The sequence below is a fragment of the Quercus lobata genome, chromosome 4 (assembly GCF_001633185.2).
Source record: "Quercus lobata isolate SW786 chromosome 4, ValleyOak3.0 Primary Assembly, whole genome shotgun sequence".
Classification (NCBI taxonomy): domain Eukaryota; kingdom Viridiplantae; phylum Streptophyta; class Magnoliopsida; order Fagales; family Fagaceae; genus Quercus; species Quercus lobata.
In genome coordinates this window covers 79,596,484-79,618,357 of record NC_044907.1, presented here as the reverse complement: position 1 = coordinate 79,618,357, position 21,874 = coordinate 79,596,484, and the positions used below count along the sequence as shown (strand labels likewise).

The 21,874-nt window shown below is 35.5% G+C and overlaps 1 protein-coding gene across 1 annotated transcript in view; it reads right to left on the bottom strand.

Annotated features, from left to right (window-relative positions):
- Positions 1-21,486, bottom strand: part of LOC115986994 (probable RNA helicase SDE3) — a 58,510-nt gene extending 37,024 nt beyond the window's left edge. The window contains exon 1 of the mRNA XM_031110431.1: positions 21,450-21,486. The gene's annotated coding sequence lies outside the window, so the exon portion shown is untranslated. The remainder of the gene's footprint in view (positions 1-21,449) is intronic.
- Between the last annotated feature and the right edge of the window lie 388 nt (positions 21,487-21,874).

Here is a 21,874-nt window from a genome sequence, read left to right as displayed (position 1 = left end):
TTAGTTATTTTGAAAGTGAAATTTTGAATATATATCAAAATATAATCTTGGCTATGTATTTGAATGTGATTATCGACTATTAAAACAACCCAAGATAAATATGTATAGACAATATTTTTGTTTTAATTTTTCATTAATTTGTTATTTAGTTATAACATCAAAATTAAAGTAAATGAATATTTAAGTTAAAACGGCCTAAGATGAATTTGTAAAGTCAATATATTTATATATTTAATATTGTTAAAAAACTAAAAGGTAATTAATGCAATATGAATGTCCAATTAAAGGTAATTAATCTTAATAATTGAAAGTTTGTGTAGTCAATTTTTATTTGTTTGATCATGTTCCCTTTATATTGTTATACAAATTGTTTTCTTTCATTTCGATAGGTGAAGCATTCAAAAATTTTTTTTTTCTTAGAGAAACTGAAGTGTTCAGTTTTAGACATAAAGGGCCTGTTTGGATAAGCTGTTTCAAGAAGTGCGTTTTAAAAACTCCATTTTAAAAGCCACAGATAAGTGTTTGGTAAAAATGTGAAAAAATGCGTTTTCTATTTTTAAAGTCATATTAAGCGTTTGGATAAGCTGTTTCAAAAATAGCTGTTTTGAGTGTAAATTCCAAAAAAGGATTTAACTATTTTTTGAAGGTTATATTGTCATTTTTCCTATGATCAGTGTTTTTTTATTATTGAAAATATGTAATTAGGCTTAACAATTACATTAAATTAGATAAATCACAATAAAGAAGAAAAATACCTATGTATAGCACATCACATTAACAGCAGAAAAATATTGCAGAAGCAAACAAATAATTGATATAAGTCAATCATCATTTTCCACTTCGCAAAAATCAAGAGACAAAAATATTAGAGTAGAAACTGTCAATGATTTCAATGCTACAATCACCTTTCTTAATTTAAAATTTTTTAAAGAGTATATCTTTTAATCCACAACAAAGAACTGACTATGGTGTACGGCTAGCTCTTACAGCAGTCAAACAAGGAAAAAAACTGTTCATGCTATTAACTTATTACCAAATACAATTCAAAATAAAAGTGTAGCCTTTTCCTTTAATTTCAAAATTAAGAAGATTAATTTCTTTTTTGAAGGAACCAGGATAGTGTTGAAAGAAATGAATCCAGCAAGTATAAGATGTAGAAGCCATATCTAGTTTACAGCTTCAACAATCTTATCTGTTGGAAAATGGATTCTGTGAAATCAAAGGGGCAAATACCACAAGAAGTGGAACCATGTTTCCAATAGTCAAGAGACGTGTAAAACTATTTCTAAAAGATCTACACAGAGTTGAAGATGTTTATACTTTTAACTAGTTCAAGAAGATCCATGACATCATCCATATATTGCAGGCATGCCACCGACAGCAAAATGAAGACTAACTACTCTGCTTTCCTTGGATTGGTAAGTAACATATACACCCAGTGAGCCTTTTAACTCACAATATCTGGACCATTTGAGCTAGAGCTCATTGGCAGCAAAATCAAGACCACTATTCAGGTTGCCTTCAGTGGTATGAGTGAGAAATATTGGTTTTCTTTTCTTATTTTCCAACAGAAAGACCTAGAACAAGCAACTTTGAGTTTAGAATACCTCTCAGCCTTCTCCCCCTATGTGTTACAATCTAAAGAAAAAATAATATAAGAAGTAGGAGAACACAACGAATTGGCTTCCCAGGCAATATGCATATGATGATGCATGGGTACATGATGTATCCATAATTAAACTAAAGAATGGACAACCTTGTCTTTGCAATTAACATATAACCATGACCTTAGACTTTCACACACCTCAAAATTTGGTATGTTTCTTGTAGTTCCTCCTTCAAATGCAAGCACATGCAAAAATGCCAATCCAGGTCCTTTTACGTCCACAAGAAAGTTTTGCAAGTGACGGACAAAAAGATCATAGAAAGTTGTTCTAAAGTTCATAAAAACACATAAAAGTTTTTGACAATGGGTACTTTTATGTTCAAGAAAGGTATTATAAAGAAATTCAATGCAAAACACCAATGATTTACATAAAGAGAGAGTATTCACTTAGAATGCACCCAGCATCAATTGGACAAAAAAATGCCATCTAGAATAAAACAATAAATTATTCAAAGGATAAAACAATAAATTATTAAAAACATCTCTCTCTTCCATAAAACATTATTCAAACGATAAAACATAAAACACTAAGTGCCAAAGTAGTGACCTCCCTAACAGCCACATTATTCAAAGGATAAAATAATAAAACATTAAACATCTCTCTTCCATAAAACATTATTCATACGATAAAACATAAAACACCCTAAATGCCAAAGTAGTGCCCTCCTAACAATCTTGCCTCCTCTTGCAAAAACTGAAGTTGTAAATATGGTTCTTCCATCACGACAAACATCTCTCTTTTCTCTCGTTTCTGAAAAATACGTGCTGCCATGAGGTAGAGTTCGGAACCCTTCTCAATGCCATCTAAGGTGCACACACGTTCCATGACATTACGAATAGTACTACTTGGCTCCACTGAAAAAGCTGAGTTCCTTAACTCCACAACATCACAGATACGACTAAGTTGTTGTGTCAACTGTAATGCCGTTCCTCCTTTCTTCCCTTTGCTCTGTGTGGATGATGGTAAAACTCGCTTCTTTCCTTTGTTTTGTGTTGGGTTAGGTGGTTGTGTGTGGTTAGGAGTCTCATCTTCATGAACGTCATCATCATCATTTGGAGAAGATGAGTCAGCAAAAGTATCACCTAACCCCTCCTTAGGTGTCTCAAGATCATCTGGTAACACACCTGAAGTGGGGGCCCATGCTAAATCTCCTGTGGCCGCAATGTCCTTAAACATAATGTCTAATAAGTCAACATTCTCTAAACCTTTCTCTCGAAATTTTGCAGCTTCAGGAACCTCCTACAATTTTGAATATTTTCATCAATAACTCAAATAGCATGGTTTATCTACTAATACAAAATATGTATAATGGGTTATACAGAACATACCATTAGTTTCCTTTCCCACCACTCATCAGTTGCAGCTATTGTTCCTTTGGTTGCATCCCATCCCAATCCAGTTTCACTTCCCTTCAACTTATTCCAAAGTACCCAATCTTTCTTCAAACTATCCCATTTATGCTTATACTTCGCCCTAGGATATTCCTTTCCAGTTTTCTTTTCAAAAGTTGCTATAATATTTGCCCAACCCTTTTTACTAAAGTGGGTATTAGGTCGATTACCCTTAAATACCTCATCCACACAAGCTTCACAAAAGATAGTCGTTACTCTTGATGGCCATTGAACTCTAACATTTGAGCTATTTTGGGATTGTTTGGTGTTGGGATTTGAATTCTCCTTGTTCTTAACCATCTAAACAAAATATAGGTTTATTAATAACAATGTTCAACCAAATATGTAAAAATTCCAATGCTCTTACAAACAATACTCTTATAGGTAAAACAGTTTCACACGTAATAAACTAGCAATACATTTTAGTTAAAAATTAGTTGCCCAAAGCAAAAGGCAAAAACAAAAGACATAAGAACAAACAAAATTAAAAAGGCAGCCACATTCCCCTGCCTATTCAAGTGTGTGAGAATTTACCCCACTTAACAAGTGTGTGAGCAGCCACATTCCCCTGCCTATTCATCATAGAAAGCTAAATTCTAATATCACCGCATTCTAAGTTCAGCTTAAGTGTAGGTTCAATTTAAAAGGCAGCAAGAATAAAGTGGATGAAACAAATGCCTAAATTTTTTAATGAATCATAAATTTAATTGATGATAAAAAAATAAAAAAAAAACACATGCAAAAAGGACATATTATAATAAACACCACTTCAGAACAACATTATAATAGAAAAGCAAACAACATCAAGCATCTTCAAATGTTTTGAGTAATACACTTTTAACTGCAAAAACACTCTTAATTGCAAAAGTAAAAGCACTACAAAACACTTTTAAATTGCAAAAGCACATTAGAACAACAACTTGAAATTTTCCATCAACCCCATCTATCTGAATTTATTTTTAAAACTTCACAACCAGTAAATAAACAGCAGCATGAACAAAAACCTGAAATATTCTTCAAACCCATATACTTTTCAACAAGAAAAAACGAATCCCATCCAATCCAAATGGTTTTGATCAACCTCATCTATCTGAAATTGTTTTAAAAACTTCACAACCAGTGAATAAACAGCAGCATGAACAAAAACCTGAAATATTCTTCAAACCCATATACATTTCAACAAGAAAAAACGAATCCCATCCAATCCAAATGGTTTTGATCAACCTCATCTGTCTAAAATTGTTTTAAAAACTTCACAACCAGTAAATAAACAGCCGCATGAACAAAAACCTGAAATATTCTTCAAACCCATATATTTTTCAACAAGAAAAAACGAATCCCATCCAACCCAAATGGTTTTAATCAATATTTAAGTTCCTTAGTCATGTAAGTTCTAATATTTTGAGTTTATTCAGTCATCTAAACTAACATGCAAAAGCCCAAATCAATATAATTATTTCAGAGATGGGTAATGGAGAATGTTTACCTCGAAATTGTGATGCAGAACAACGATGGCAATCGAAGAGAGCAACTGAGCAATTACAGAGAAGAAAGAAGTGAGTAACGTGAAATTGATGTGTTCTCAACCAAGACTGTTGAGATATGAGATTGTTTACCTGGAAATCGTGATGCAGAACAACGACGCCAATCGAAGAGAGCAACTGAGCAATAACAGAGGAGAAAGAAGTGAATAACGTGAAACTAGTGTGGAGAGAACCAAGACTGATGAGATATATATATATATATATATATATATGGAGAAGGGATAAGCTGGGATTTCGGTAAAAACTTTCCTGAACCGCGCGAAACAATTAGCGGCAACCCAATCGTCCCAACCGCGCGATGCTGAAAAAGCAGTAGAAAATTTCATTTTCGGAATCGCGAAAATCTGCGGAATTGAAAACGCAATCCCGCAGATATCGCCTAGCCAAACGCAATCCTGGAATCGCGATTCGCGAAACTGCCGTTCTGTGCAATGTAAACGCCTAAACAAACGGGCCCAAAGTCTACTTTTTTCTACATATTATTTTAAATATTTTTAGGATGTCTGAGAAATATGCAGTACCAATTTCATGTATCTATATTAGTAAACAAAACCTAATTAATAGTTTGAAGTTACTCCTAGGATAAGAAAAATTATAAATATAATAATCTCTTTTAAGAAAATCAGAAATTTGAATAATATATTTGAGACTTAATACAGACTTCCTAAAAAATGAATAATATCAATTATAAAAATCCAAATAATAAAATGATGATATATTTTTTGAGATAGATAAATGAAATATAATTTTAGAAATTGTTTAATTTTTGGGAAGAAAAAATTATTTTCCACAATATTTAGAGAGAACAAATTATATATTATACTATAACTATGAAATAATTATCTATTTTCATGCATGGCACAAGTCTGTGACTTTGCATTATAGTTTGTCCATCATTTTCCAAAAACCTTTTATGCTGAAACAACTATTGATGATGATGGTTTTCCAAATTATCGAAGACGAAATGATGGACAAACTATAGAAAAAATGGAATACTTTTAGATAACCAGTATGTTGTTCCTTACAACATAGACATCCTTGTCAAATACCAATCACACATAAATATTGAGTGGTGCAACCAGTCTCAATCAATCAAGTATTTGTTTAAGTATATAAACAAAGGATCAAATAGAGCGCTATTGTTTTATAAGAAAATCCTTTAACAAATGGTGGTGATAATTTTTTCAGTTTTCATTTGATTTTCTTTAGATTTTAAATTTGTTTTCTTTATATCTTCGTAAATATTAGCATTTTCACTTTTCAACCTTTCATCTACTTCCGCCCTTCCTCTTCCATCTTAATTTTCATATAAATTTCTTACTTCATTTCTACCTCTCTCCCCTATTCCTTGCAAGTTATCCAGGACAAAAAGGTCAATACTCTCTCTCTTTCTCCATTTTTTTTTCTCTGTTTTGGTAGTTTTTTTTAATTGTTTCAACCACTTTTTTTTTTCTTCTACAAACGGTTCTTTTTGTTATTGTTGATTTAATTATCACATCACATTTGTTTATCTTTTCGGTAAATTTGTATCCACTTTTATTCATATTTAGGTAGTTTGGTATTCCTATTTCCAATTACAAGTTCTTTTTCTTTATCCCATTGGTTTGATTTGATTTGGGTTAATAATTAATTGTTTCACCAAAAACCAGAGTTCAAAGAAGATAGTATACCAAGTTAAATTTTGTTGACAGAGTAGTTAACTTACCTCCAAGTAGTAATCCTCAGCATATAACAGAGCAGCAAAATAAGCCTTGTAAGTTGAAGGAGACAAAGGCTGCTTCAGAAATTGAGGTGCAGTGTCTCTCTTGACGAGACCTTTGATATCCTCAGGAATAGCATATATGGGTTCACCCTTTTTCCCACACATAAGTCGCCTTCCTTTCTTCATTTGTTACGTCATTGGGAGCTGTATGCAGAATTGGCTTAAAAGCTGGTGATTGCTTAGTGGAAGACAGAGATGGCCCAGAGGAAGAAGGCGGTGGCTTAGATGAATATGGGACCCCTGAAGGTGAAGATTGAGGTGGTTTATAGGAAGTTGAAGATGAAGAAGCAGATGGGGGTTCAGTGGTCTTGGGGAAAGATGAATATGATGTAGAAGAATCAACTAGAGTTTTAAGGGATGATGGAGAAGGACTAGAAGACAAGGGAGGTGGTTTTGATGAAGATCGGGATAGGTTTGTGGAAGATGCAGATGGTCTAGAGGAAAATGTAGGTGGCAATGGATTTGAACTATAAGAAGAAAATGTAGGTGCAATTGGGAAGAACTCTGATCAGGACTGCTGAAAAGGCCTCCCATTAGATCTAACACAATCAATCTCTTTTTATACGTACGTACTTTCTAAGCAAATTTAAAGCACATTCACCAACTACAAGTAGAATTCACCGTGGCTATTGCTTGGAGCCTTTGGCATGAGAGAAACAGTGCTAGAATAGGTGGGACACGGCAGACAAGCACTGGCATCATTCAGAGAGCAACATTCCTGCTTGAAGAGTTTCGGAGTGCAAATCACAAGTTCCAATCACCCATCGTTTCACACACTCTCACGTGGTCTCCACCGAACAGCCCATGGTACAAGATAAACACAGACGGTGACGTACTCAAGCAAGCGCAAGCCACAAGCATTGGTGTGGTGGCTCGTGATAACGATGGGCAAGTCATTGCAGCTATGAGCAAGAAGTTATGGGTGCCACTCAGCCCACTAGAAGCAGAAGCCAAAGCTATGGAGGAAGGTATTATTTTTGCATGTGACGTGAGGCTTTAGGAAGTAACATTTGAATGTGACTCAGAGCTCCTCTTTCAAGCACTTACGGATAAAGCAACTCCTTCTGCTACCATCTCCAACTTCGTTGCCACATTCTTTTGTAGACTCCAAGACTTCAGAGCAGCAAGTTCTCCCATGTTCGTCACCAAGGGAATCGACCAACACATATTTTGGCTCAATATGTCAAAAATTTAGAATCATTTGTAACTTGGATTGAGGAAAATCTAACCATTATTGAGAACGCTACGGCTCAAGATGTATTCCTGTTTCAATCTCCTTAATAAAGTTGACGTATTTCTTATCCCCAAAAAAAAAAAAAAAAAAGTACAAGCATTCTGAGAAGATTCCTCTCTCTCTTTTTCCCTCTCTGGTGCTAGTAGAATAACTTTGGAGCATGGGAAAGCTACCTGAGTTGTGTGATACTGATAGTCATAATAGTGTCCGAGGTTACTGGCCTTAATTTTTGGCTCGTTCGTATTTGTAAAGACTTAAGAGTGAAGTAGCTATACCCTATACGTGATTATTTGGATTTGAAATTCGTGATGGCTTCATTTGTTTAAATAGAAATTTTAATTAAATATTTTTCCAAGTAGCATAAATTAAATATAAGGGCAGAAGGATTTTTTAAGGGTTCCTATTTTTTTTTTTTAAATAATTGCAACCGCATTAATATAATTAAAATAGAATTACGTTTTTCCAAAACTATCCCATTATATAGTTGAAAAATATTTTGGAAAAATATAAATTAGGAGAGAAGTAAATTGAACAATTTAAATCTACCCAAAAAATACAACTGTCAGTATCACATCCATATTTCTTTGAAATCTCATTAATTTTAGTATTTGTGCCTAATGCCTTTAAGTTTTCCAAAGACTCTTAACTAAAAAAAAAAAAAAAAAGAGAGAGACTAATGCCTTAACGGTAGTGGTTACCGGTTAAGATGCATTTACTGATGGGTTTCCGTTATCTCAACTAATAAAGTCTCTGATGGTTGAATAAGAAATCTGAGGTTTAATTCCGATCTATACTAAAAATCGATTGATGTCATGGTCTGTGATAATAAGTACAATCATAAAAAACGAACACCATAGATTGAAACTCGATAAGAAAAAAAAAATGCATTAAATATTTTTATACAATTTTCGAAACATAAAATCAAATTGTACACATATATCCAAAAAAAACACACACAACAACAATGAAGGATTCATTATCATTAAATTTCTCTTAAATATCCTAAATTGCATTAAATTTATTCTTCTCTTATTCATGATGGCTATATACACTATGAATTTCCCAATATGTTTATTTCCCTTTGCTCTATTGGTTTTGCCAAAATGTGTGGCACTAGACTTACTCATAAATATTATCAAGAAACAAATGCTAAAAAACCGGATTTGGCTTACTCATGTCCCCTTTGATGTCTATCTTATAAATTTGTTTCATATTTAAATCTTATCAACTTTCTCTTTTTATAAAACTAGCTAATACCGTGCATGATGTGCATATATGTTATAAGTTTTTTTTTTAATCAGTAAGAAACTATTTTTATTGCTCATATATAATACTAATTATATTTTATAATATTTGGGTAATTATATTACATGTCATTCACAAGAAAGAAAATATAAATTGTTATGATTAATATAATTAAAAATATAAATATAAATATAAATATATTTCTTAGGTAAATATACAAATATTTAATTAATTTCACTAATTTAATCACAAAATTAGTTTTATATTCTCGATTGCATGGGTTCCACTAATTTAATTTTTTTTTTTCTGTTTTTGTTTGATTTTGTTTCAATTGTAATAAAAATAACAAAACTCAAGCTAGAATATTATACTTATAATCAATTCTTTCTCATATAACTTTTCAAAAGATAACTATAAAAATCGCTTCTATGTAAATCAGTAGTGCGCCACCTAAATATTAATTGGTGAAAGTAAATGAATTTACCTCCATTGAACTCTTCTTAATGACATAGCACAAGTTTTAGCTATGGTAGTTTTGATTCATACTTTATTTATATATATATATATATATATATATATATGACATGTCACTAAAAGAAGTTAAAATATGTAAAAAATTTGAGCAAATATCACATTCCCTCTTTTATATTTCAATTTTCTTATTTTAAAATTAAATATAAAAAAAGCGATTTTATTGATATATAATAGAGAGAGAGAGAGAGAGAGGTATAAATTCTTTGGATATAAATAAATAGTGTATCACCTATAGATAATTAACATATATAAATAAATCAATATACCCTTTAACTCATGAAAATGAATCACTACTTTAACATAAATGCAAAATTTTGATGAGGTGAAAGGTTAAATTAAGATAATAATATTTTTCTTTGAAAAAAATGTACCACATGGTGTTGATACCCATTTTCATAACACATTTTTTATAAGCCCGATTCAGCCAAGCTTGACTTCCTCGTTGGCTCAATTCATGTATCATATTTTATTTTATTCTTTTAAGCATGAGTCAATCCTATGCAGTATATTGGAGGAAATTGAGGAAGCATAGTTTGGAGATTATGAGTCGGTTTCTTTTGGACCTTTTGCATGAGCCCAACCCATGCGTGCTACCAAATGGGCAAGAGTACACTATTAGCACCTCAGGCTCATGGGAGGTGGTCTTGTATCTAAAATTTCCACCCCAACATAGCTTTTATACTCTGATTGACTATGGCTCAAAGTTTCTACCTAAACCCATTTTTCCCTTTAAAAATAGTTGGCTCTCATTGGAAGAAAATCTTAACCAAACATCAACTTAGCACCTTGGAGGTCCATAGCCTCATCTTTTAGCCTAAAAACCAGTCATTAAGGACACTTAAAGGTTGCTATAAAACTCTCCCTTCAGCTCAAAACAAAGCCAACCACGTTTGACTCACATAGTTGAAACTTTAGAGCAAAAGCCAAGAAATATGACCAAATTGAGAGTTTAATTATTTAATTAGTACCCTTGATTACATTATTGAACAATTAATTTAATGGATCGATCGCCAAAACACAACATCCCCAATTTCGGCACAAAACCCTAATCATAATATGTAAGATCTCTAATAATTTGTTAATCTAATGTGTTTTTTTTATTATCAATTGGTGGTTTCAATCTTCAATTTGAATTCTTAATTTTATGATTAATTAATCAATTGAAAGTAAATTTTATGGTAACATAGAAACCCTTAAGTAATGCCATAAACCTAACCCTAACTTCAATATTTCTCAAATTCTAAGCAAAATAATAGGACTTAAGTAAAATTGACATAAAATATGAAAAAAAAATGGGGATAATTACTAATTGGGGAGTGTTTAATTGAAAGAAACACGTGAAGGAACCAAAATGTGAAAAAAAAAAAAAAAAAATTTGAAGAAAAAAAATAATGAAAAATTCAAATACATTATGTTAATTTGTCAGCTCCAAAGGTGGGAATGAGATTGTTCCTTTTGATTTAGGAGGCAGTTTGTTGATCAAAGAGTTGGGTGAGCTTATTTATGTTCTAAGATTGCCCATTAGTTGCCTGAGATCAGTTACATTGTTATGTCTAATGGAAATGGTACATTGAAACAAGACTGAGGCTTGAATGTATTCAACTATGGGATTTAGGTGTCTTGCCAGATTCTGACCGAGCTCCCTTAGCCGAACAAATAGCACGCACTCCTTTCAAGTAGAGGTTTGGTCTTGCAAAACCCCTTCCAAGTGTATAAAGATTAAAGAGTTAGAGCTGGCTTGAAGAGTGAGGAAATAATTAAAAAAAAAAAAATGTTTTTCCTTCAGCAACCTCACATAGACCTCATCATTTTCAGCAGTTAACTGTCACCCAGCTCTGCTAATAAAGTTGTATTGTTAACAATTCTCCCTAAGCCTGAATACCCATAGGTTTTTGGCTTGCACATCCTTTGAATATTAAGATAGTATCTTCTCTGATTGGAGATAACAGACATGACATTGTTAGGTATGACAGTGCTATGAGAACTTGAATGAAGTACAGAAGGTTAGGAAAGTATTAGTCTCTATGCCCTGGAATCAAGAAATAAAACTAATCATAAACTGCAAAGAACTATTACAATAGATGGAAAGAGAGGAGGAAGTAAAAGTAAAATTTTACATAGGTCTTTGCAATTATATACACACACAACTCAGATGACAAAGCAGAGAAGAAAAAAAAAACCAACAAACAAACAAACAAAACCTTATGTAGATACAAAGGTGGCAACATTTGCTGTTCATAAAAGAACAGTTTGAAACATGAAATTCAATAAAATGACATCGAGCTATGGTTGCCATCTGACTGTTGCTCACAGTCAACCAGCTCTGTGATGAACATTGGATTAAGGTTTTTATATGGCTCCCGTTCACAAAGTCTTTCAAAATATGACTTCCTCAATCCATAATTCCTAGCCATGTTAGAGCGGACCCAACGGTCCCAACCTGAATGGTCTCTGGGTGCACCAGTAACAATAACAGATGTATTCTCATTAGCAAAATTAGCCAAAGCTATTGTTGCCTCCGGCTCTGTGGCAGGGCCGGCTCAATGAATTTGGGGGCCCTAGGCGAATACTTTAAATAGGGAATTTTATTTAATTTAATTATAAATTCATATATTTTTTCAATTAAAATTTATTTTTCTTGCTTTTTGAGAGGCAAAATTACTAATTTAATTTAATTTAATAATGTTTGAACATTATCATGACTACATTCGTTATTATCATTTTGTTGTATATTTTCATTATCTTCCAACTTTTTTTGATGAATTTCTTGTTCATTTATGAAACCTTCACTCAAATTTTCTACAAAATTTTGTTTTTTAATAGTAATAACTTTGTCCATAGCTCCTTTTTTAGATTCAATTAATTCTTCTCTTTGTCTTTTTTTTTTTAGTTTTTCATATCCAGATGGATATTTTCTAGTAGACATTTGTAATTAAAAAATATTTATGAATAGATGAAACACAATCTATAATAAAAAAAAATAACAATTTAACTAGAATAATATAAATTTAATGTATAAAACAATAGAACCTGGTTTATCAAAAGCACAATTGCAGTTCTACTTAATATGATCACTTTACAATTTAAACCTGCACAAAAAAAAAATTAATATTAATACAAAGTAAATTATTCTTAATTTATAATTTTGTTATCACTTATCAATACTCTTTTTTTTGTGTAGCATTAAACCTTTTTTTTAGCAAAAGATTGAATCTACTAAGACCAATCCACTAACAAAATGTGTAAGACCCAACTTGATCCACACTAAAACTAAGACAAGCCTAGAGCTCACTATCCCTCATGGTTCCATCCCACTAAATCTGATTTCTTAAAAAAAAAAAATTAAAAAAGGTATAAAGCCAAAAAGAAGAATAGAACAAAACGTGTAAAGCCAAAAGCAAAAGCAAAACAATACCTGATTTCTTAAAATAAAAAAAAAACGTGTAAAGCCAAAAAGAAGAATAAAACAAAACGTGTAAAGCCAAAAGCTAAAGCAAAACAATACTTTACATCTTTAAGGGGTCATCTGGACCATTCCATAGATAGCTAGGCTTCTAGAGAAATCTGTAGCAAAAAAGAAAGAGCAAAAACCCAGCAGCTCCTGTAAAACCCAGCCGCTCCTCTTCAAAAAAAGAAAAAAAAACTCAGACACCCATCAGCTGAAGAAGATCTAAAGCCAAAAAGAAAGAGTAAAACCCAGCAGCTCCTCTTCAAAAAAAAAAAAAAAAAAAAAAACTCAGACACCCATCAGCTGAAGAAGATCTAAAGCCAAAAAGAAAGAGTAAAACCCAGCAGCTCCTCTTCAAAAAAAAAAACTTAGACACCCAGCAGCTGAAGTAGACGAAAGAGGCAAAGGAAGAGAAAGCAGAAAAGAACCTGAAATGAAGCTCTGTGAACACACCAAGTCTATTGCTAACACCGATTGATGAGTAAGTTAACTAAAAACAGTGTTTTTTTTTTAGAATCAAGATGGAGAGAGAGTCAGAGAGTGAGAGTTTTTTTTTTTCTTCTTTCTTTTTTCTGCCTTTTCTTATCTGTTTCTTCTTTCTGCGGTTTTGCCTATAAGCTAAAGATTTCTGCCTTTTGCAATCTTTTCTTCTGCAAGCAAAAGATTTGGGGATGGGAATAGTGTCACTTCAGTGTGAGAAACGGCCCTTTTTTTATTTATTTTTATTTTTTTCAGATGATGGGAATTGGGATTAGCTTTAATGTCAGTTCAGTGTGAGAAACGGCTATTGGGATTAGCCTTCACGTCAGTTCACAGGCCTTTTTTTTTTATGGGAGTTGGGATTAGCCTTCAATCTTCACGGGCTCTTTTTTTTTTTTGCCTTCATGTTAGGTTCAGAGTGAGAAACGGGGCCATTTATAAAAAAAAAAAAAATGAGAAATTAATATTATATAATATATTATATTACTATTTGGGGGCCTCTTCGAAGTTGGGGCCTTAGGCGATTGCCTTAATCGCCTATAGCTTCAGCCGGCCCTGCTCTGTGGTTGATGAGGCATCCACTAGAAAAATATGACTAAAATGTCCAGCAGCTATGCCTTCATTGTATAGTCGAAAGCTACTCACATAAGTTGACAAAATTATCTTGAATTCCTGAAGTATTGGGAGTGGGGGACATTCAAAACATTCATCTTTTACAGGACATGAGCGCAGAATGTCACTGGGTACTCTATCCATCTCTCGAAATGCAGCATTGGCTCTAAACATATCTGACTCTGGAATCACCTCCATCAACCTTGTCATTAGCGCATCGCATGTGTGGTTTATAGGTGCACATATAAGAACCCGATTCTCTTCAGAGGTTTTATATATTTCAATTACAGCTTCACAAACAACCACCCCTGTTCTTGCTGATGCTTTTAGTTCAGGTACATACCTTTCCACTTCAGTGCTAATGAGCGGGCCCACAAGAAGATAAGGTGGAGAGCCCGGATAGCTTAGAATGCGACGAACTGCATGGAACTCATCTATATCAAGTTCATGATAGGCATCAAACAGAGGTGGGTTAACATTGTTCTTCCAAGAGACATTCAGGAAAGATGAAGTTCTGGGATGAAGTTTCTATTGCAGTATCAACAGCTTGATGAGCCCTTTTCAGACAAACTCTGTTGAATGAGAAGCTGATGTCATATTTGCGATTTGGATGATGCTGTGAATGAAAATGGTCTCTAAATTCAACTAACACGCGATTGCTTTTCACCACACGATAGATAAAACCCTGCTTAATATTTAGACTGTTAGTGTCGTAGATAAGATTATAAGATGAACAAATGATGCTCATGTGCACTTTGACTAGATATGTAAATTCAACTACAATAGTGCAGTGGAAATACAACTCTACCTAATGCTAATAATATGAAATATTTGAGAAATGAAATTTAACAAATGGTATAAAAAGCCTCAGCATAACCTTAGTCGAGGCCGGTTATGCATGACTAACCTCATCAAATGGTCAAATTAGCTGAATGTGTCACTGGGTTGACTAGCTACAGTTTAGTTTTAAAAGATTCACAAAATGTTGTACAGAAATGATATAATTCTTGACCCGTTTAAACTCAAAGAAAAACAAGAAGTCTATACATAAAACTCAAAATTATCTCTAGCAAAATTCTGTGATTCAATCAAGTATGAGTTAATTGAAGAATAAGCTTACCTGAAAGGCCTCAACCTCTTTATCCGAAGGTTGAGCATAGACCATGTCCCTTGATAAAAGGAACGGCCGCCTCTGAGGAACAGAATCAATCTCAAATGCTACAAAGATTTTATCATCCTTCTCATCACTTCCATCAGAATATTCATACTCGTTTTTTTTCTTATAAACTGTTGCTTTCTCCAACTCCAAAGTCACTTTCTCCAATAGGAAACCAGTCCATCCTTCTCGGGCTTTAGGTGGAGAATTACGGGTTTCTACGGGAATCCAGAAACGCACAGAAGACAGGAATCTTGGGATGAACTTGCAGCCTTGAATAGGAAGTTTCAGCTCCCCTGGCTGTGCTTCGGTGACTTTAATGAGATTCTGTCCAGAGAGGAAAAAATGGGGGGGGCTCCTCGGCCTCAAAGGCAAATGGATGGGTTCCGGGAGGTAGTTAATGCATGCGGCTTTAAAGACTTAGGGTACTGTGGTTCGGATTTTACATGGTGCAACATGCAAGAAGGGGATGACTGCATTTATCTGAGGTTAGATAGAGCCCTTGCTACTAATGATTGGATTAACTATTTTAATGGAACAAGAGTTCTTCATTTGGTTGAGTCGACTTCCGACCATTGTGCGTTATTAATTGCTGACTCCATAGCTGTGCAGCCCCCTAGGAAGCGTAGATTCCATTTTGAGGAAATGTGGACAAAAAAAGAGGAGTGCAAGGAGATCATTAAGAATGCTTGGGAAGGGTGTTTGCATCGGGGTACACCTGAAAGCATATCCTCAGGTATTCAAAACTGTGCAGCTGATCTGGCAAGATGGAATAAGTCGGTGTTTGGGTATGTACCGAAGCAAATTCAGGACAAAAGGAAGGCCCTCAATGTTTTGACCATCCAAGATAGAGACGGAATTATGGGGAAGGAGATAAATAAGCTAAGAAAGGAGATAAATGATCTTCTTGATAGCGAGGAAACCTTTTGGCACCAAAGGTCCAGAGTTCTCTGGTATGGGCAAGGGGATCGCAACACAAAGTTTTTCCATTCAAAAGCCTCGCTAAGAAGGAAGAAAAATACTATCAGTGGCATTTGGGATGAGAATGGGACCTGGTGTGAGACAAATGAGAGTATTGCGATGACAGTTATAGCCTATTTTGAGTCACTGTTCACTACTTCAAATCCTTGCCGCATTTCCGAGGTCACTGATACAATAGCCACCAGAGTAACAGAGGAGATGAATCAAGGGCTGATTGCAGCATTCACAAAGGAGGAAGTGGTGACCGCTCTGAAACAGATGCACCCCACAAAAGCTCCAGGCCCGGATGGTATGTCAGCTATTTTCTTTCAAAAATATTGGGATGTGGTTGGGGATGATATTACATGTATGGTGCTGAATGTGCTAAATTCTGATATGTCTATTGCTGATATTAATAGAACCAACATCACATTGATTCCAAAAATTAATAATCCATCCAAAATGTCTAATTTTAGGCCGATTAGCTTATGCAATGTAGTTTATAAATTGGTCTCTAAAGTTATAGCTAACCGCCTAAAAAACATCCTTCCCCAAATTATATTGGAAAACCAAAGTGCCTTTCTTTCTGAGAGGCTCATCACTGATAATGTACTAGTTGCCTATGAACTAATGCACTATCTTGAACATAAAAAGGAGGGGAAGGAAAATTTTATGGCGGTCAAGCTTGATATGAGCAAGGCCTATGATCGAGTGGAGTGGGGCTTTATTAAAGGAGTTATGGAAAAAATGGGATTCCATGAAAAATGGATCCAATTAATTATGAAGTGCATTACCACTGTTTCTTACTCTGTGATTATTAATGGTGCAGTCCATAGTTGCATTTTCCCTACAAGAGGTCTCCGACAAGGAGACGCTTTATCTCCTTACCTATTCTTATTGTGTGCAGACGGGTTTTCTTCTCTAATTAAGGAGGCAGCTAGGGCACAAATGCTAAGTGGTACCTCTATTTGTAGGGGATGTCCTATGATTACTCACCTATTCTTTGCAGACGATAGCCTCTTGTTCTGCAAAGCATCTGAGCAAGAATGCCTCAAACTCATGGAGATCCTTGAGCTTTACGAAGCTGCCTCAGGCCAGAAAGTTAATGCAGAAAAATCCTTTGTTTTTTTTCAGCCACAATACCCCTCAGGAAAGAAGGTGTGAAGTGTTGGACATTCTTGGACCGATGCAAGATACAAGACATGGGAAATATTTGGGACTTCCATCCATCATTGGAAGGTCTAAGACTGAAGTATTTGCAGAAGTGAAGGAAAAGGTCGGAAGAAAATTGGCGGGGTGGAAAGGGAAGTTATTATCCATTGGAGGAAAGGAGATTCTGATAAAGGCCGTAGCACAAGCGGTCCCTACCTACACTATGAGCTGCTTCCTAATCCCAAAAGGGCTATGTGAAGAGATAGAAGGGATGATAAGAAATTTCTGGTGGGGGCAAAGGAAAGAAGAGAAGAAAATTGCTTGGGTAAGCTGGGAGAAAATGTGTAGAGCAAAGGCAGAGGGCGGTCTAGGCTTCCGTAACTTCCATGCTTTCAATCTTGCAATGCTTGCTAAGCAGGGTTGGAGACTCTTGTCAAACCCGGAGTCCCTTTGTGCTAAAGTCTACAAAGCTAGATATTATCCAAATGGTGACATCTTGAACTCAAAACTGGGCTGCAGCCCTTCATACACATGGAGGAGCATATTTAAAGGCCTTGAAGTGGTTCGGAAAGGTTCCCGTTGGAGAGTTGGCAATGGGAGACTCATTCATATTTGGGAGGACAAGTGGCTTCCCACTCCAACAACCTACAAGGTAACTTCTCCTCCTAGGCCTTTTGATGATTTTCCTATGGTTTCAGCTTTAATTGATGTGGATACCAAAAGGTGGAAGGTTGATACTTTGAAAGCCTTATTTCTCCCTTTTGAGGTTGAAACAATCCTCAATATTCCACTAAGCTATAGTCTCTCTGAGGACAAAATAATTTGGGTGGGAAACAAGAGAGGGGAATTTTCAGTGAAAAGTGCGTATTATGTGGCACTCTCTGTGATCAATCCGCCAGATAGGGGTGAGTGTTCTCACGGTGACCCCAGAACGCCCCTTTGGAAGCGAATATGGCAACTTAAAATCCCCCCAAAAATAAGAATCTTCACTTGGAAAGCTTGTGCTAATGCTTTGCCAACAATGTCAAATTTAAGGAAGAGGGGAGTTAGCATGGATGGGCTGTGTCCTGTATGCGGCTTGGAGGAGGAAACTATAATGCATGCTCTATGTAGATGTAGTGCTGCGAAGGAGATATGGGGTTTGTGGAAAGATTGTCCGCTTGTTTTTGGGGCTGAACCATTGGATTTCTCTGATCTAGCTCTGAAGCTCTTGGAGGCAAGCAATCCTAAAGATCTTGAGATTTTGGTTGTGGCTGCATGGGCCATTTGGCATAATAGAAACTTGAAGGTGTTTGAGTCGGATAGTCAGGGAGCTGAGCAGACTTGGGATTTGGCCATTAGTATGATCCATGATTTCAAAGAGGCTGAAAAATTTTGTTCCCTGGGTCCGGCGGCTTGTGATGTTTGCTGGAGAAAGCCGCCTGATGGAGTTTTCAAGATAAACACTGATGGGGCAGCAGCTGACGATGGGAGGCGGTCAAGCATAGGCGTGATTATAAGGGACTGTAGAGGACAGGTTGTTGCAGCCCTTTGCCGTGTCCTTCCTGGCTGCTTCACGGTGGATGAGACTGAGGCTTTGGCAATTGAAGCTGGAATCCTCCTTACTAAGGAGCTGGACCTTAATCAGATCATTGTTGAATCAGATTCTTTGTCTACTGTCCAACGCATTCTGTCCAAGGATTATAGTGGGGGTTTTGGGCACATTGTCAATGGTATTGTAAGCTTCCTTGATGGCTTTATGAGCTGGCAGATTCGGCACCTGAAGCGGGACTTTAACAGGGTGGCACATGAACTAGCCCGGTTTGCTCATTGTAATAACGTTTGCCAAGTGTGGAGGGGTGTCTCTCCTCCTGTGGTGAGAAACTTGTTGCACTTGGACGGCTTGTAGGATCTCTGGAGCTGGTTCGGTCCTTTAGGAGCTGGAAGGTGAAATATCTGAAATGGGAAGACAACAGAGCGGCGCATGAGCTTGCTCAGTTTGCTAATGCAGTAGGCTCTTCGCAGCAGTGGACAGGAGTGGAGCAGCCTTTGATCCGGCAAGTGCTGCTGGTAGATAGGGCCAAAAGTTGAGTTTGTATTGTTTTGTTTTTTCGTCCCTGTTGCTGTGTTTTTCTGTTGTATTCCAATTTCAGATTAATGAAATGCAAGCTCAGTTTCAAAAAAAAATAAATAAAAGCATAAAGTTATTACAAGCCAGAGTGCAAAAGCATAGAGTATTCCATCAATCACAACGTTTTACTATACTGACCACATTTTTTTTTTTTTTGATGAAACTATACTGACTACTTAATACCATCAGTGAAGCAAAACATTATAATTTATAATGTAAGACAGATATCTGCAAATGACAAATGTCAATTGCTCACTCAAAAGATCTCCTTGTGATTTAAAAGAGGTGTCCAAATGGGATACTGAAGAAAGATAAATTCAAGAATGGTTTCTTTGTTCACAAAAAACAAGATTTCAAAGAAGATAGTACACAAATTGGTATAATATACCAAATTAAATTTTCTTGACAAAGTAGTTAAACTTACCTCCAAGTAGTAATCCTCAGCATATAACAGAGAAGCAAAAAAAGCCTTATAAGTTGAAGAAGATAAAGGCTGTTTCAGAACTTGAGGCGCAATGTCTCTCTTGATCTGACCTTTGATATCCTCAGGAATAGCATATATGGGTGTGCCCTTTTCACACATATAACTCATCTTCCCTTCTTCATCTGTTACATTATTGGCAGCTGTATGCAGAATTGGCTTAAAAGCTGGAGGCTGATTAGTGGAAGTCTGACAAGGCCCCAAGGCAGATGAATTTGGGGCCACTGAAGGTGAAGATTGATGTGGTTTTTTGGAAGTTGGAGAAAAGAAGCTGAAGAAGAAGTTGGAGGGGGTTCAGTGGTCTTAGGGAAAGATGCATATGATATAGAAGAAGCAAGTCGAGGTTTAAGGGATGATGGAGATGGACTAGAAGACGAGGGAGGTGGTTTAGACGAAGATTGTGGTAGGTTTGAGGAAGATGTGGAGGGTATAGAAGAAAATGTATGTGGCAATGGATTTGAACTTTTAGAACTGGGTGGTTTCAATGGAGACTGAAGTGGTGTAGAAGAAAATGTGGGTTGATTAGAAGAGGATATAGGTAGCAATGGACTTAAATCTTTTGAATTCTTAGAAACTTTGTCAGAACTCAAAACATGTTTTGACCTGTCTTTCACGGAATTGCTTTTCCCTTCTTCATTTGTTACATTATTGGGAACTGTATGCCGAATTGGCTTAAAAGCTGGAGGTTGATTAGTGGAAGTCTGACGAGGCCCCAAGGTAGATGAATTTGGGACCACTGAAGGTGAAGATTGAGGTGGTTTTATGGAAGTTGGAGAAGAATAAGCTGATGGGGGTTCAGTGGTCTTAAGGATAGATGCATATGATGTAGAAGAAGCAACTGGAGGTTTAATGGATGATGGAGATGAACTAGAAGATGAGGGAGGTGGTTTAGGCGAAGATTGTGATAGGTTTGAGGAAGATGTGGATGGTCTAGAAGAAAATGTATGTGGCAATGGATTTGAACTTTTAGAACTGGGTGGTTTAGATGGAGACTGAAGTGGTGTAGAAGAAAATTTGGGTTGGTTTACATGTTGTGGCTTGTCTGTCACGGAATTACTTTTCCCCGAATCTACTACAACTTTGATTTCATAAGAGAAAGATGAAGAAGCACTTGGTTCTGACTTTGGTGAATCTTCGTTCGAAGATTTATGAATAAAGAAAGATTTCAAGAACCCAAAGACTCGTTCGAAGATTTGACGAGGAAACCACATAGTGTGTCCTTTCGCGATCAGTCCCCTCTGTGGTTGCTGAGAAAATAAGGACAACGTCTCAAAATGTGAAACATGAATTCTCAATTCAAAACGAAAATCTGACTAAGCTGACCACAAGTTATTGTTTTATTAACATGTCTACGGTACAACTTTCTTCACATATGTTGATATGATTGGCCTATAACAAAAATGTTGTAATCACAGTAAGTTATGTTAACACTTCTGAAAAATTTTGTATATATTTTGTTTTATCAAGTTCAAAACTTTAAAAATTCTATATATATATACCAAACATGAAAAAATAAACACACAGGTGAAGTGAAAGATCAGACAACCAAGGGGCTGGTTTCTTTCTTTACTATATCAACCACATTTTTCCCTAGCTACCCAACAGACCAAAAAGATGATTGAGAATTTTACTTGAGCATGCAAGAATGATTATAGACAGAGTAGAAGACCCACCTGGGATTCTAGAGCAAAAAAAGACTGACTGTCTGAATTCTGGTTCTCAACTGCAATTACTCACAGAAGACTTAGCAGATTCTTATAATAAAGTTGACGAAAGCTGTAAATTCCAAAAATCTTTTACGTGCACCACCCCTGGCTTGCCACGTCAGAAAATGAGTCCAGTGTAGTAGGTCTCATCTAACATGGCAAGATTAAGTAAAGTTAGTACCACAACCCAACATAGCAATCTAAACCAAGGATAAGGGTACCGACCACTTTTTTTTTTTTTTTGTTGTTGTTAATCATGGCCAATCACCTTGAAGTTTTGGTAAAGGTTGTCCCTAAATATATATATATATATATATATTTTCAGTCTAGTACTAGTCGAATAACTTTGGAACATGGGAAAGCTAGATGAGTGGCCTCTTTGGCTCGTTCGT